Genomic DNA, 14400 nt, shown 5'->3' on the forward strand with positions numbered 1-14400 from the left:
CCCAATACTTCTGTTAGTCTTAAAGGTGCCACAGGACCCTCTGTTGCTTTTTACAGATTCAGACTAACACGGCTACCCCTCTGAATAATAGTGCATCCATCTTTTATTTAAAGTGGATTTTGTAGTGTGGTATTACACCACTGTGGGTTCGGCTCTGTTGGCTACAATTTCAAGCTTATCAGAGTGAAAGCATGGGCAGTAGATGAACCGCCCATTGGGTGAGGCTAGCTGCCGGCCCTGCCCCTTGTGCCTGAGGCCCCGCCCCTCTCCCACTGCATCCCAGAACCCCCGCACTGTGGCTGATGGCCCCCCTGTGCCCCAGCCCTGGGCCGCCGAAGCACCCCCAGCCCCTGAGCACTGGGTGGGCAGCATAGCCCCAGTGCCCCCAACCTCAGTGGGGGCTGAGCGCTGAGCTGGCAGTGCAGCTCCAGCCCCCCTGGCCTTGGTGCCCCCAGCCCCAGAGCACCAGGTGGCGTGAGCACTGTCCCCAGCCACCCCAAGTCCCAGCCATAGGCCACCCTAGCCCCAGGCGGGGGAAAGAGCAAGAAGCTGGAGGGGGTCTGGGAGCGAAGCGTGAGCAGGGCCATGCTGGGTTGTTTGGGGAGGCTTAGCCTTCCCTGGCCTGTGATATGCGCTGCCCATGAGGGAAAGTCACCTCTGCTACTTGCTTCATATTGAGAGTCTCTAGGAACACATAAAGGCCAAGGGTAGTGACCGCACAGACATTCCCAAGTACAAGGGCTAGTCTCTTTACAAGGTTTATTAAAGTTACAGTTAAAGTTATGATTACCCAAGCATATAGAAATTCTATACGGACCTATGCAGAAGTTACAAATATAGTTATACTCACATCCTCTGAGACAGTGTTAGGGTCTGATGGGTCTTTCATGTATTGATCATTAGTAGAGGGACGGTTCCTGATAGAGTTTCCCATAGGGAGCTCAATTTTCCTAATCTGGGCACCTTCCTTTTATAATGTGATTCTGACTATACCTCATTAGCCTTTATATAGAGAGTGTGGTTAGGGCATGTGTTAGAAAAATGTGACTACCAGGTATCTTGTAAGCAAAAAATTACTCTTCCTGTTCATTTTCCGCAATATCACCAACTGGTACATCTTTTCCTGTAATCTCGTGGCATAGGGTCAGTCTTTGGCCACGAAATTATGTCAAGCTTTTCTTCAGCCCTCCTTACATAGATATCTAATAATACATACTTATCCCTTCTAATTACCGATCAATCTTATCCTTCTAGAATCCTACAATTTAACTCCATTTAGCATAAAATGATTCTATATGCCACGACTTATTAGTTAATCATAACTGCGATGTTGCACTCCATAATATTTTATGGGAATATGCTTATGAGTGTAAATATAATATAACTGGAATATGCTTTATGCAAAAGGTCTCTTGTAAGGTATCATTACAAAGCTTGTAATCTACTGAATGTGATCATCATATTTGTATGTATGTATCATTCTTGAATCTAAAACTAGAAATATGAAGTATAACTCTGAGGTCCTATTGTAATTATGCAAAGTGTGGGCCATTAATGGTAGTTTAGAATCTTGATGGCTCACATTGACTAAGACAATTGACTGTAAATGGCTCTGTTTACCTGTAAGCCTCCACTGTGTACATGCGGGCCAGCCCTGAAAGAATGGAGGTGGTCACACAGGACATGTGAACATGTCAGATGATACTGGAATCCATCTTAAACCTGGTGCTTTTCCATTTAGAAGAAGGGGTAGGAACCCAGGGAGAGACAAAGGATTCCCGCCTTGTGCCAAAGCTATAAAAGGGGCTGGAGCAGGACAAAAGGGGTCCTAGTCATCAGAAAGCCCCTGCTTTTCACCTAAAATGCCTACTGGAACTGACAAGGACTGTACCAGGGAAAGGATTGGGCCCAGACTAGGAAGGAGTCTAGTCTGTGAAAGAAACTTATTGGAACATCTCTGAGGGTGAGATTTACCTGTACTCAGTTTCTTAATGTATTAGGCTTAGACTTGTGTGTTTTATTTTATTTTGCTTGGTATCTTACTTTGTTCTGTCTGTTATTACTTGGAACCACTTAAATCCCATTTTTTATACTTAATAAAATCCCTTTTGTTTATTAATAAACCCAGAGTAAGTGATTAATACCTGGGGGAGTAAACAGCTGTGCATATCTCTCTATCAGTGTTATGGGACAGATATAGGACAATTTATGAGTTTACCTTGTATAAGCGTTATACGGAGTAAAACAGATTTATTTGTGTTTTGGATCCATTGGGAACTGGGTATCTGGGTGCTGGAGATAGGTGACCTGCTGAGCAGTTTTTGGTTAAAGTCTGCATCTTTGGGGCTGTGGGTCTGTGTTGCAGCAGGCTAGCGTGTCCGGCTCAACAAGGCAGGGTTATGGAGTCCCAAGCTGGCAGGGAAAATGGGCTCAGAAATAATTTCAGCACGTCAGGTGACAGTCCCAAGGGGGGGTCTCTGTGGCCAAACCCATCACAATAGCATCATACAATAAATGGACAATCAACTAAAATCATTGGTTACAATAGGAAGGAAAGGAAGTTTAATTAACCCACCTTTGTTGCAAAGAAGATTTGGGTAAAGCTGGGAACAGGAGAAGAAACAGTTGGGAGGAGGTGGGTGAAATTTTGGGCAGCTCAGGAAATACCTAAAGGGGTTTTACTAGAGCAAAGATGCTCACATGCATGCATCCAGAATATCATCATGGTGCTGGCATCCTCCATCCTCATGGGGGCTTAGGGGACTGGAGGCAGTGGGGTGCGGTTGGGTGGGTTGTTTTATTTTGTGAAGTGGATGTCCCTGCAGAACAAGGTTCTTTTTGGGCTCCAGGATCACCTGGATTGACTACTCTTCTTATCGGGCTTCATTCCAGTCCTCCGGCTCTGTGTGGACACTTCTGCTGCCGTACTCGACCTTGAAGGAGAACTGGAGCTGGGTGATGAGTTTGATAAGGTCTCCTGCCCTGAGGGACATCTCAGCAGAGATGCTCCAGTTGTGCTCGATGGTGGACATCTTCTGCTTGGTGTAGCCAACCTTATGGGTGATCTTGTTGGACCAGGTGATGGGGGAGTCGGATTCATTGTGCACTGTCTTGATGCACTCTCAGCTGCCGCTTAAGGAGCCCCCGGGGAAGAAGTTCAGCACGTCGGGGTGGATGGAGAAGAAGGAGTCCAGCTTGTCTTTGGTTGCGTCCGGGTAGAGGTAGAAATGAGCCCCCCAGTTCTCATCCATCTTCATCAGGGCTAGGTACTGATTGATGCCAAAATAGTAGACCCCCTTGCGGCATTCAGGGTGCAGGATGAAGGTTTTCTCTCCTTCATCTGTGCTCAAATTAGTCACCCAGCGGATTTCACCCTGGTTTTGGAAAATGATGAAGAAGGTCCAATCAGCCCTCCCACAGTGGTCCCCAACGTGGCACCTGGGATGCAGCTCAAAGATCTGAGCTCCCTTATCTGTGCTCTGGTCCTTCACCACCCGGTAGCAGCTGCCCGTGATGATGATGTAGATATTGGATTGCTGCCTGCTCCCCATGTAGTGCTTCCCACCCTGGCATGCAGGATGCAGTCTCTGGATCTTGATGTCGTGCCCCCTCTCAAGGAAATCCATCTGCAGGTAGAAGCCCAGGTCAGAGCGGACGATGCAGTCTCCATTGTCGTTGCGGAAGATGTCTGTGCCAGGGGAGTCCTTCTGAGGAGACAGTGATCCAGAGAGTTTCCTGGAGCTCTGGGGTGGGGACAAAAGGGAGAAAAAGGAAGGGGAGACGTTGGCAAAAGGATCAAGGCAGGTTGAGATCATGTGCACGTAGGGTTGGACTGGGAGACGTCAGAGGACTTCTCTGTTTCTATGAAGGGAAATACTTTTCAGTGACACATGGAATGAATCCCTGAGGGCAACAATGACTGGGGTTATGACTTTGTCATGGAGGTCATGGAAGTCACGGAATCCGTCACTTGAGCCCCCGGCGCCTGGGAGCTATATGGTCCCTGCCATCCCTGGTGGCTGGGAACTGTGGGGCCTGAGCTCCCAGCCACAGAGGGTGGCAGGGGTGCCCCACATCTCCCAGCCGCAGTGGGCAGCGGGGCCCCGGGAGCTCCCCGCCGCCATTGGCAGTGGGGCCACTCCACAGCTCCCAGCCCCGCAGGCAGTGGGGGTGCCGCACAGCTCCCAGCCCCATGACCAGCGGGGGTTCTCTGGAGCACTGAGCAGCTGCAGTCATTGGGGATGCCCAGGAGCACAGAGCGCCGTGGCCAGTGGGGGTGACACAGAGCTCCCAGCCAGAGCCACCACAGGTGCCAAGGGTGCCCTGAGCTGGGAGTCACTGGTCATGTGGGAACCCTGCAGCTCCGAGCCAGTCCTGGAGAGGTCACGGGCTTCCATTAATTTTTCTTTTTTCCTCGTGACCTGTCTGACTTTTACTAAAAATATGCATGAACATTTTTTATCCTTAACGATTCCTCTTCACTCACCCCAGTGGAATGACGGCCGCTAAACACCTGCTGGGGTCTTACCCATTGAGAACAGATGGGAAGTGGCCCATTGACACCAATGGAGCTGTGGCCATTTGATATTAACTCATCTGATCTTATATGAATCTTTGATGCTTGAAACCCCCCCGGTTCCAACAGTGACCTGGCACCTGGGATAGGAATGTGGCAGCCCTGGGAGGTGCCTGCAGTGATGTCTCCTAGATGTGCCCTCCAGCCCTGTCTCCAGGCAGTGGCGTTGTCCTGAGGGAGAGAGGGAGGGAGGGGAAAGCCTAGGGTCCTGCCCCGGGAGGATCCTATCACACACGGGCTCCCTCTTACCACCGTTGATCTATCTGACTGGGCCATGTCTCCTCCATCTCACCCTGTAATTACAAAGGGCTGCCCTGTGTGGAGATAAAGAGGTGAGAAAATATCAACAGTAACCCAAGTACTCACTCTGTGCCCAGCCAGGAGTCCATGAATAGAGCTCACAGGAAAACAATGCACCAAATTTTCCTCACTCCCTACCCACAGCATCCCACTATCCCAGCCCTGGGCTCAGCCCTTCCCCGCAGTTCTGCTGGTGCCCCTCAGTCCCAACCCGCAGCTCACTGCTAGCCCAGCCTTGGACACCTCCCCCCCAACAGAGTTCCAGCTGACACTCCCACCTGGTAGATGCTCTCGGTCGATGACAACCCTGCTTGAGAACAGGAGTGGCCGTACCGAGATGGATGGGACCTTAGAGAAGAGCAAAACCTCTCTCCCTCCCCCCATACAATGCCCCCTCTCTTCCTCATAAGTGCCCATACCCCATCCCACCTCCTGCTCTGCCCCCCTAGCCCTGCCGCTGTCAGCCAATTGAGCCCCTTCTCCATATTAAGGGGTCCTCAATTCTGTCCACCCCCAAGCCCTGGTCACTGACTGGGCCATGGCTGCTTCACCAGATGATGGGGTCCCTGCCAGATTCCTATCTGCATGGTCTATACTGCAGCCACCTCCTATCGGCCCATCCCGTGTCTGGAGCAATTTGTGCATTTTGAGTGAGGAGAACAGGATGTAACCGATTGGGACAGAAGATTCTCCAGTTGGTGAGAGGGTCGGTGAATGTGTGACATTATCTGATTAAAATACGACCATGTAGATCATTGTTGCTAACACTGTTATGTAATTGCAAGAAATCTTGTACAAAGTGTGTCGTATAACGTGTCTATGAAAAAGTTATGGTTTGCTGGTTATGGATGTAGGCATGTCTCATTTTTGCATCTGAAGTTATGAATATTGACTCTGTACCTGTATTACTATTACTTTCTCTGCTGCGTCCATCTCTATCCAGTAGATGGCGCTGGTTCATGAACATTCTGTCATTCTTTGCTTATCTGAGGCTCTTAATGTGTTAGTCATTCCAAACACTGTATTTTTGCACTAACCCAGCCTATTAATTGGGTCCTGTCATAAACAGATAGTTAAGGGTTAATGCTGCTTTTACCTGTAAAGGGTTAAGAAGTTCACCTAGCCTAGCTGACACCTGACCAGAGGAACCAATGAGAGGACAAGATGGTTCAAAGGGAAGGAGAAAAGTTCCCTTTGTCTGTTGAGTTTTCACTTTGGACCGGAGTGGGAAAGCTCCAGAATTCAGCCTCTTATTAAGTAGTGAGTATTAGTGAAGGAAATAAATAGGTTTATGTTTATTTCTTTGTAACCTGTCTTGTGCAATTAGAGGAATAGTCAAATCGGGTATTTGGGTATTTTTTGTGTAAGTTTTTGCCCAGGGGAACATCCTCTGTGTTTGGAATCTGTTGTCTGTGAGAGTAGCTGGTATGCTAATCTCTCCCAGAGGCTTTTCTTTTACCTTTCTTTTCTTTAATTAAAAGCCTTTTTCTTAATACCTGATTGATTTTTCCTTGTTTTTAGATCCAAGGGGGTTGGATCTGGATCCACCAGGAGTTGGTGGGAGAAAGGAGGGGGATGGTTAATTTCTCCTTGTTTTAAGATCCAAAGGGTTTGGATTTGTGTTCACCAGGGAATTGGTGAAATCTCTCAAGGCTACCCAGGGAAGGGAATTAGTGCTTGGGAGTGGTGGCAGCCAGACCAGATCTAAGCTGTTAATTGAGCTTAGAGCTTCTCATGCAGGTCCCCCACATCTGTACCCTAAAGTTCAGAGTGGGGAAGGAACCTTGGCAGGTCCCCTCCTTTTTAAAAATAATTTATTTTAATGTTTCTAAGTCTCACACATATTCATTTTCCTTCTTCTGCCAGACAAACCCTATCACTTCTGGGGGCAACAATGAGTATCAAAAAACCCTGACAAAATCTTGTATAGTTCCTCTAAATGTAGTTGACATGGGGCCAGCTTTTTCAAGGTATTTAGGTGCCTGAAGGTGCAGACTGGGTTTTTCATGAACATCATGGGTGTCTGCAGGAGCGAGAGCTTCTTGGGTTGAGTCTTGCATTGGCCTCCTGAAAATCAATGGGATCAATTCAGTCCCTTCAAATCTGTGTTTAGCGCTTCCCAGTGCCCTCCTCCCAGCTTGAAAAACCGGCTCAGGTGTTTCCCATTCCTCAGCTTCTCTCCAAATCTTGTTGCCAAGGCAGATGACTTCATTACATCTTCTCTGAGTCTTCTCTCATTATGACCTGCAGCCTCAGTTCTGCTTTGGGATTTTTGGGGGGGTTGAATCTGCTGCCGAAATGCAGAGAATTTGTCGAGCCTGAATAAAGAATAAAATTTTCACTGTTCACCAAGTTGTTGGTATTGAACTTTCTTGGTTTTCTCCTTGATCTGGGATCTACAGATGGGTAAAAATGGCAGCAAAAGAAGGAAAGCAGAAGGCCCGGGGGTTGGGGTTTCTGTGGAGACGAAGGGGGGAAATATCTGTGCGTCATAAGGCCAGATGATCCTCAGGGTACTCAGGAAGATGCGTCACACAGTTACCCTGTTACCCCTTGTCTCCAGAGAGAAGGGCTCTCGCTTATACTAGCTGCTTTATCAGCTGCCTACCACCACCAGTCCCTGATAATGGGATCCCCAGAGAAATCCCAGTCCTTTGGCACCCAAAAGAATGGTGCACCCCAGTTTACCATTTTTACCATAGTGCCTTGCCCGTATATCACAGACAGCTTGAGCTTCATTATAAAACAGAAGGAGATTTGTTCAAGAAAGACGAGAGATTCCCAGAATGGAAGACTTCTTCCAAACATTTCCTAATTTCTTAAACATTTCTTCTATTTGTTCAAAGGTCTTCACTGAAACATTCCAAAAAATAGCGATGTCTCGTGACACGAGAACTGCTTTAATTACTTGAATATTAAAGATGGACAAAGATGGTTGCAATCGTGGCAACTTCTGCCCTCATATCTCTATTGAGCACAGATTGCATAATAATTGTAAAAATTTTAGCGACACAACTGAACATCATCATCCCATCAGTTATACACACAGATCAGGTTGGTTACATTAAAGGAAGATTGGCTGCTGATAACATGAGAAAAATCACTCACTTGATCCAGCAAACTCAGATGTCAGATGGACCCTCCATAGCCTTCTCTCTAGATGGAAAGAAAGCATTAGATACGGTTGAGTAGCCTGATCTAATGACTGTCCTAAAAAAATTTGGATTTGGACCAATATTACTGAATTGGGTCAGTGTATTCTACAACTCTGCCTGCACTTCACTATCAACTAATGGAATTATTTCTCCCACAGTTCAACTTGACAGAGGGACACAACAGGGATGACCCTTCTCACACCTCCTTTTTAATCTCACTCTTGAACCACTGGCAATGCACATACATCAAAACTCAGCTAGCGAAGGTATGATTAGAATCAGGAAAAAATACACAATCAGTTTATATGCTAATGACATTTTTGTACTGAATGTAGTTGATATTTTTGGAAAAATCTCTGATTTTTGCATTAACTGGAATAAATCAAAAGCTATGGATATATCCAAAAGACCAGATCCTTCTGAGTTCCAACATTTTCCTTTGCAAGTAAGCCAGGAAATAAATTGTTCAGGTTTTAAAAGTTGTCCTATATATTGAAAGAAATTTTCAAGGATGTAGAGAGGTGGGATCTCCTCCTTCTATCCTTACTGGGGAGAATAGAAACAGTCAGCATGAATATCTGTCTAAGAATGACTTATCTCATTAGCCTATTTCCTTTCAAGTTCTCTACCTTACTCTTTTCTCAGAGAAAGAGGCTTCTCATGCAATTTATGTGGGATAAAAAACAGCCTTGGTTCTCACAAAAGACCTTTTAAAAAATGCTAGGCAACTGGAGGTATGGGATTGCCAGATTTGTATCTATATTATCTAGCATTCCAATTGCACCCTATAGTCAGATGATTCCCCTCCATTAGCTCTGTGTACAAACCCACCTTGTTCGAGGTTGAAAAACGTTTTGCTATGCCATTTGGGTTCCCTCTCTTCTTTTACATATCATAAGAGACTACCCATCCTGCAGCATATGAAGAAGACTACAGAATCTGATCTTACTAATTCTCTATGTAAAAGGCTGTGACATCATTCTTCAATTGTCCACATGTGGTATTCGTTCTGGGAATTAGCTAAATGTGTGAATGTCAGCCAGGATCTCAAACCTCCTGGATCTGCTAGTTCCAAGGCCAGCGAGAGTGTGTGTTGTGTGTAGTGAGGCATTGCACAAAGAGGATAGAGGAACAGTGGAGTGGGGCAACCAAACCTGGGGCCTTTCCTGGTTTCCAGACGTTTGAGTTTTGCTCATCTCACCATTCTGCAAGTCGACGACAATACCACCAAGCAATCTTCATTCGGCATTAACATTTTTGTTTTGTTTTGCCATTCAACATCCTAGTTCTTTTGAACAGGAGAAGAGATCTTGTTCGTAGGAGTTAGCGATCAACTAAACTGTTGTACATATTGTGTCCTGCAATTTGCATACTCAGCCGGCCAGACCAACACGCATCAGCTGGGCCCCACAAGCCCTGTTTCAGCATACCTTCCCAGCCATGCCCCTGATCCTTTCACTGTAACCTGGCCCCCTTGCTACTACTGTACCCAGCTCCCCATCTATCAGCGCATGCAGGGAATGCTTCTCCCTGAAATCTTCCCCACTCCTATAACCTGATTCACATGCATTGCCTGGAGTGAAGAACAACCGTGTGACCGTGGCCTGGTGTTCCTCGTCATGTGTCACAATGGGTGGAGTTTGTGGCAGGGGTGGCAAGAGAAATCAGAGACCGGGTTTGTTCCAAAACACAGAGAGTTTTATGTTTGGGACAAAGATCCCTGCCGAATAGACATACCCTATCTCCAAGCAACAAGGGTGTGTTAGAGCTTTTTTTTGTTCGGTGCCACAAGTGGTCAGCCACGCACCCTTCGATTTCCCGATTAACGTTCTTCCAACACTGATTAACAGCTTTTGTGTTGTCACTGCTGCAGTGATTGAGAGGCTCAGCCAAATCAGGGAAAACTATCCCAGCTCCTGGACACCGATCTCTGACGCCGTCCGCATCTGCTCTCACATTCTGTGAGATGAGTACCAGGAATTAGGCCGAGATCACACCAGCGTGGCCAGAATGGGGTGGGGGGGAGGGGCAGGGGGCATAGCCCCATCCATTTTAAAAGGGGTGGTGCAGGAGCAGGGCCTCTGGGGGAAGGGGGGGCAGGACCACGGTTCAGGCACTAGTGGACTCCCCAGTTTAGGAAGCTTCCAGCGCTCCTGGATGACACCACAGTGTCTGATATAGCACAATTTCTTAACTCACAGCTTAAGATGCTGCAGGGCAAGCAAAACGTGATGCCAAAGCAGGCCAGCTTGGTCCATGCAGATCAGCCTGTTGTCAGGAATCTCCCTCTCATGGGCCAATCCTCCCTCTCCTGCAAGCTTCTGCTACCTCGTGACCCAGGAATTGGCCACAATACACATGTTGGCTACCCTGATCAGCGCACACGTTTCTTATCCCACAGCAGTCAAGGTGCCTGCATTCTCAGCTCCAAACCTCCACATTGCATGGCTTTGGAAGCACTGCATTAATGTGCCTCGAGATCAGGACGTAGCTTCTTCCGCCCGGCTAGTAAAATACAGATTTTCACACATAACCGATCCAAGGCTTCCCAACCCCCTGTCCTCATTTGTGACCCCCACAACCCTTCTCCCTATATCTGTGCCCTCCAGCCCCACTCTCCTCAACCACCCCCAAAGTCCTGTGTCTCTGGATAGTCCCTACCAAATATAACAGCAGTTGTGGGGAATGGCTGAGGACTAGTTTTCTGTGCTCACAGAAAACTCCCCCATAAAATAATCACATGTTGTAACAGAGACAATTGGAACAAGCTACAGGAGTTATTGAGACTTTATTGTGCTGGTGGGGAGCGACGCTTCCTGTGAAGCAGTGAGCAGGACTGGAAAGGGACGGTTGATTTGTCTTTATTGAACTTTGCTAAGCTTGTGCGTCTGGCTGGGTTTCCTCTCAGGTGTCACCTGTCAGAGCAGCAGAGATCTCAGCAGAGGGAGCGGCAGCTGTGCCCTCTTCAGCTCTCTGGGTCCTGGCCCCAGACCCCACCCTGTAGAGCTGCCATCCTGTCCCCTCCAGGGAAATGGCGCTTTGGGCCCAACCTGCCTTGGTCTCCTTCTGGCTCCTCTCTCTCTCCCCTGTCACCAGTGACCCCAGTTCTCCTGGACACCTAGGTCCCATTCCCCATCCCAGTGTCTTTCCCCAGGGCTGGGTGCTGCAGGGCCCCTCAGGTTGCTGTCCCAGATGTCTGGATCTCACTGCCATCACAGGCTCTCTCCTTCCTGCAGGGGTTCACTGTGTCTCCTATCTCCAGCTCATCTCCCCACAAGCAGCCCCCGGTCTTCCCAGACAGCTTCATGTGATGAGGGTGAATGACCTGGTGCTCTCAGCTTATGACAGCAACACCGGCAGGCTGGATCCCTGGACTGGCTAAACCCTGGATGACCAGGGGACCCATCAGTTCTGGAGAGCAGGTAGCTCTGAGTGCCTGGCCTTGGACTACTGTGTGGATACCGAGTACCAGGGCCTGGTGTGAGAGATGAACACCAGCTCCCCAAAAACAGGTGAATCCACAGACCCCAGCACTCAGCTTGGCTCAGGAAGGCGATGAGCAGGTGACTGGGTAGGAGGGAACTGCGGGAGGGTACACCAGAGGGGATACATAGCAGTTAAAGTGGGGGTTTGGATCCAGGACTCCTGGATTCTATCCCTGGCTGTAGGAGGGAAGTGGGGTCTGATGGGTTCTGGAGGGGGTGGGGCACTGGGAGTCAGGACCGCTGGGATCTATGCATGGGACAGCTTAGCCCCACTCTGCCTGCTGCTCTGTGCTCAGTTGCTCACGCAGCCATTCTGCCCCCAGAGCCCTACTACATGCAGATCCTGAAGACTGCGAATTGGATGATGACATCTGTGACATCCAAGCTGTCACCAGATATCCCCTCAATGGGGAGGACGTGCTACAGCACCAGACCGACCAGAACCGCTGGTTCTCAGTGCACCCGGCAGCCTGGTGAGTGGCAGAGCACTGGAACCGTGAACAGGAAACTTTCACTGTCATGAAACTTTTCACACCCCAGGAATGCATCATGGTATGGATCCAGAAAGATCACGGTGCCTTTCACTGCTCAGACGACATGTGACAGCTCTGCCGGTGCCCCTCACTCTGGGTCTCCAGCCCCTGTTTTCCCAGCCCGGGCCTCTCTCCCAACCCAAGAGCTGTGCCGATGCCTGGCCCGTAATCCCAACCCGCAGCCCACTGCAGTCCCAGGCTTGGGCTACCTCCCAGATCTACTGGTGCTTCTCAACCCCAACCCACAGCCCCCTGCTATCCTATTCCCTGTGACTATTAACCCTTTCTCAGTGTGACCTGGGAGCGAGGGGGCCAAGTGGCCCAGAGGGAGCAATTGACCAGCAGCATCCGGCTGAACGGGGACCCCACCTTGAATATCCAGCTGTCCATCGAGCTGGGGCAGGAGGAGGTCGGTCCCGCAGAGCATGTGTATGTGGTGAGACACATCAACCTGGGGGATGGCCCTCTGAGGGTGACCTGGGGTGAGTACTGGAAGCACAGTGTAGGGGGAGCAGGGAGGAGATACTGGGAATGGGGTGCCGCACACTGAGGGAAGGGATATGGGGGAGATGGACACAAGGGTGGGGGGATGAGGGAGGTGGGAAATGTAGAGGGGCAGTTTTGAGGGGCACCAGAGGATTGGTAGACAAAGAGAGGTACTGGGGGCAGGTGGAGGTGGAAATGGGTTTTGGCTGGCTCAGAGGGGAGGGGCAGTCACAGGGGCATTCTGGGGGACTCGGAGGGGAGGGGAAACCAGAGAGGAGTGTTCTGGGGTGGAAGGGAAGCAGAGAGGGGTTTGGGGGGGGTCAGACAGGGAGGGGGGCAGAGAAGGGGGTGTCTAGCTGCAGGGAAGACACAGGGCCTGGCTGGGAGGGGCAGATCGGCTGGGGAAGGAAGGATGCTAGCCCAGGTTTATTGGGCAGAGAGCAGGTGGGGGGTGGGAGGCCCCAGGAGAGATGAGGGGCACAGGGGCTTTGGGCGGGCCCATGGCTCAGTCTGTCTCGGGCACTTCTAGATTCCCAAACCACGGGCCAGGCGGCTATCCTGGCGATCGTTGCTGGCTGCATCCTCACTGTGCAGGGAGTTGGGGCCCTGGGCTGGTACCCGAGGAGGAGGCAAGGTGAGTGATGCCCTCTGCAGTACAGCACCCCCTCCTGAGTCCCCACCTGTCTCCCTGCAGCGCAGAGCCCCCTACCACTGCACTGGGTCCCTGGGGACAGCATTAACCGGCAGGGGAGAGTGCCCCCTGGTGAGCCCCCACCCTGCAGCTCTTGGTCTCCCAGCCAAGTACCAAGCCAGCCTGGCCCTGCTTAGCATGAGATCCCAGGGGCTCCGTGCTGAGGCCTGGTGGGATATAGGGGTCGTGGCAGTGGGAAGCCACCCGCAGATGTGATCCCCATTGGCCCCTGTAGAAGGGTCCATGGTCGGCTGGGTGGCCCAATGGTTACAATCCACTCACCTGGGGGAGAATTGTGCTAGTCGAGCCCCGACCCACTCAGACCTTCAGGCTCTAACCCAGGGCCTTAGGAGGGTCAGCGGCATTGACCCCTTGGGCGGGGGGGTTGTGGACCCTCTGCATTACTCTCCCTGCATCACTTCACATCACTGCTCTCTCTCCACTTCCAGCCCCAGATACGGAGAAAGACAATATAAAAGGGAAACCAAACCTCAGCCCCAACCGGGCTCAGCACACAGTCCCCGGCGTCTCAGCCAGGCTTCTGACTCCTTTTGCAGGAACCTGCAGGGTAGGTCTGCTCCTCCCAACCTCCCACTTCTGAGCTGGGCTGCTCCCTTTTCAGCCCTGTCTCTAGGTGCAGCCTGCTCTGCTGCGTTTGAGGGGTGGGCCTAGCTGGGCCCAGTTTAGTCTTTTAACCCCTCCGTCCCAGTGTGGGGTTTGTATATCAGATCCTCCCTCCCCTGCTCCACCTGCACACACCCTCACTGCAGGGGACAGGAGTGAGCCAGGTCTCCAGATGAATCAATTCCTGCTTGGGCTTCCCCTGCAGGGGGCCGTACGGGACTGTATCGCCCAGCGCAGACACAGCCATGGACTGTCGACTCTGCTCCGGCCATGGCTAAGCCATCAGGTGGTGCCTCGACCTTTCACGGCACTTTCTCTCCTGGATACCGAGTGACCAGATGCAGAGCTGGCTGTGCCAGGGCCATGAGTTTGCGCTGAGGCCACATGGAGCATCCCTGGTGAAGAGAAGATGCTGGGGGTGGGGATGGGTCATGGATAAGGGCAAAATAACTGAGTTTACAGGGTGGGATGTACCCAGGGCCGGCTCTGGCTTTTTCACCGCCCCAGGCGAAAAAGCCTCCGGCCGCCCCCCCCCCCCCCCCCCGGGGGG

At 50.5% G+C, this 14400-nt stretch overlaps 1 pseudogene; it reads left to right on the forward strand.

Annotated features, from left to right (window-relative positions):
- The first annotated feature begins 11062 nt into the window (after positions 1-11062).
- Positions 11063-14228, forward strand: LOC112119762 (annotated as a pseudogene).
- Positions 14229-14400: the final 172 nt, after the last annotated feature.

The sequence above is a fragment of the Terrapene carolina genome, unplaced genomic scaffold (genome assembly GCF_002925995.2).
Source record: "Terrapene carolina triunguis isolate 2854851 unplaced genomic scaffold, T_m_triunguis-2.0 Scaffold631, whole genome shotgun sequence".
NCBI lineage: Eukaryota > Metazoa > Chordata > Testudines > Emydidae > Terrapene > Terrapene triunguis.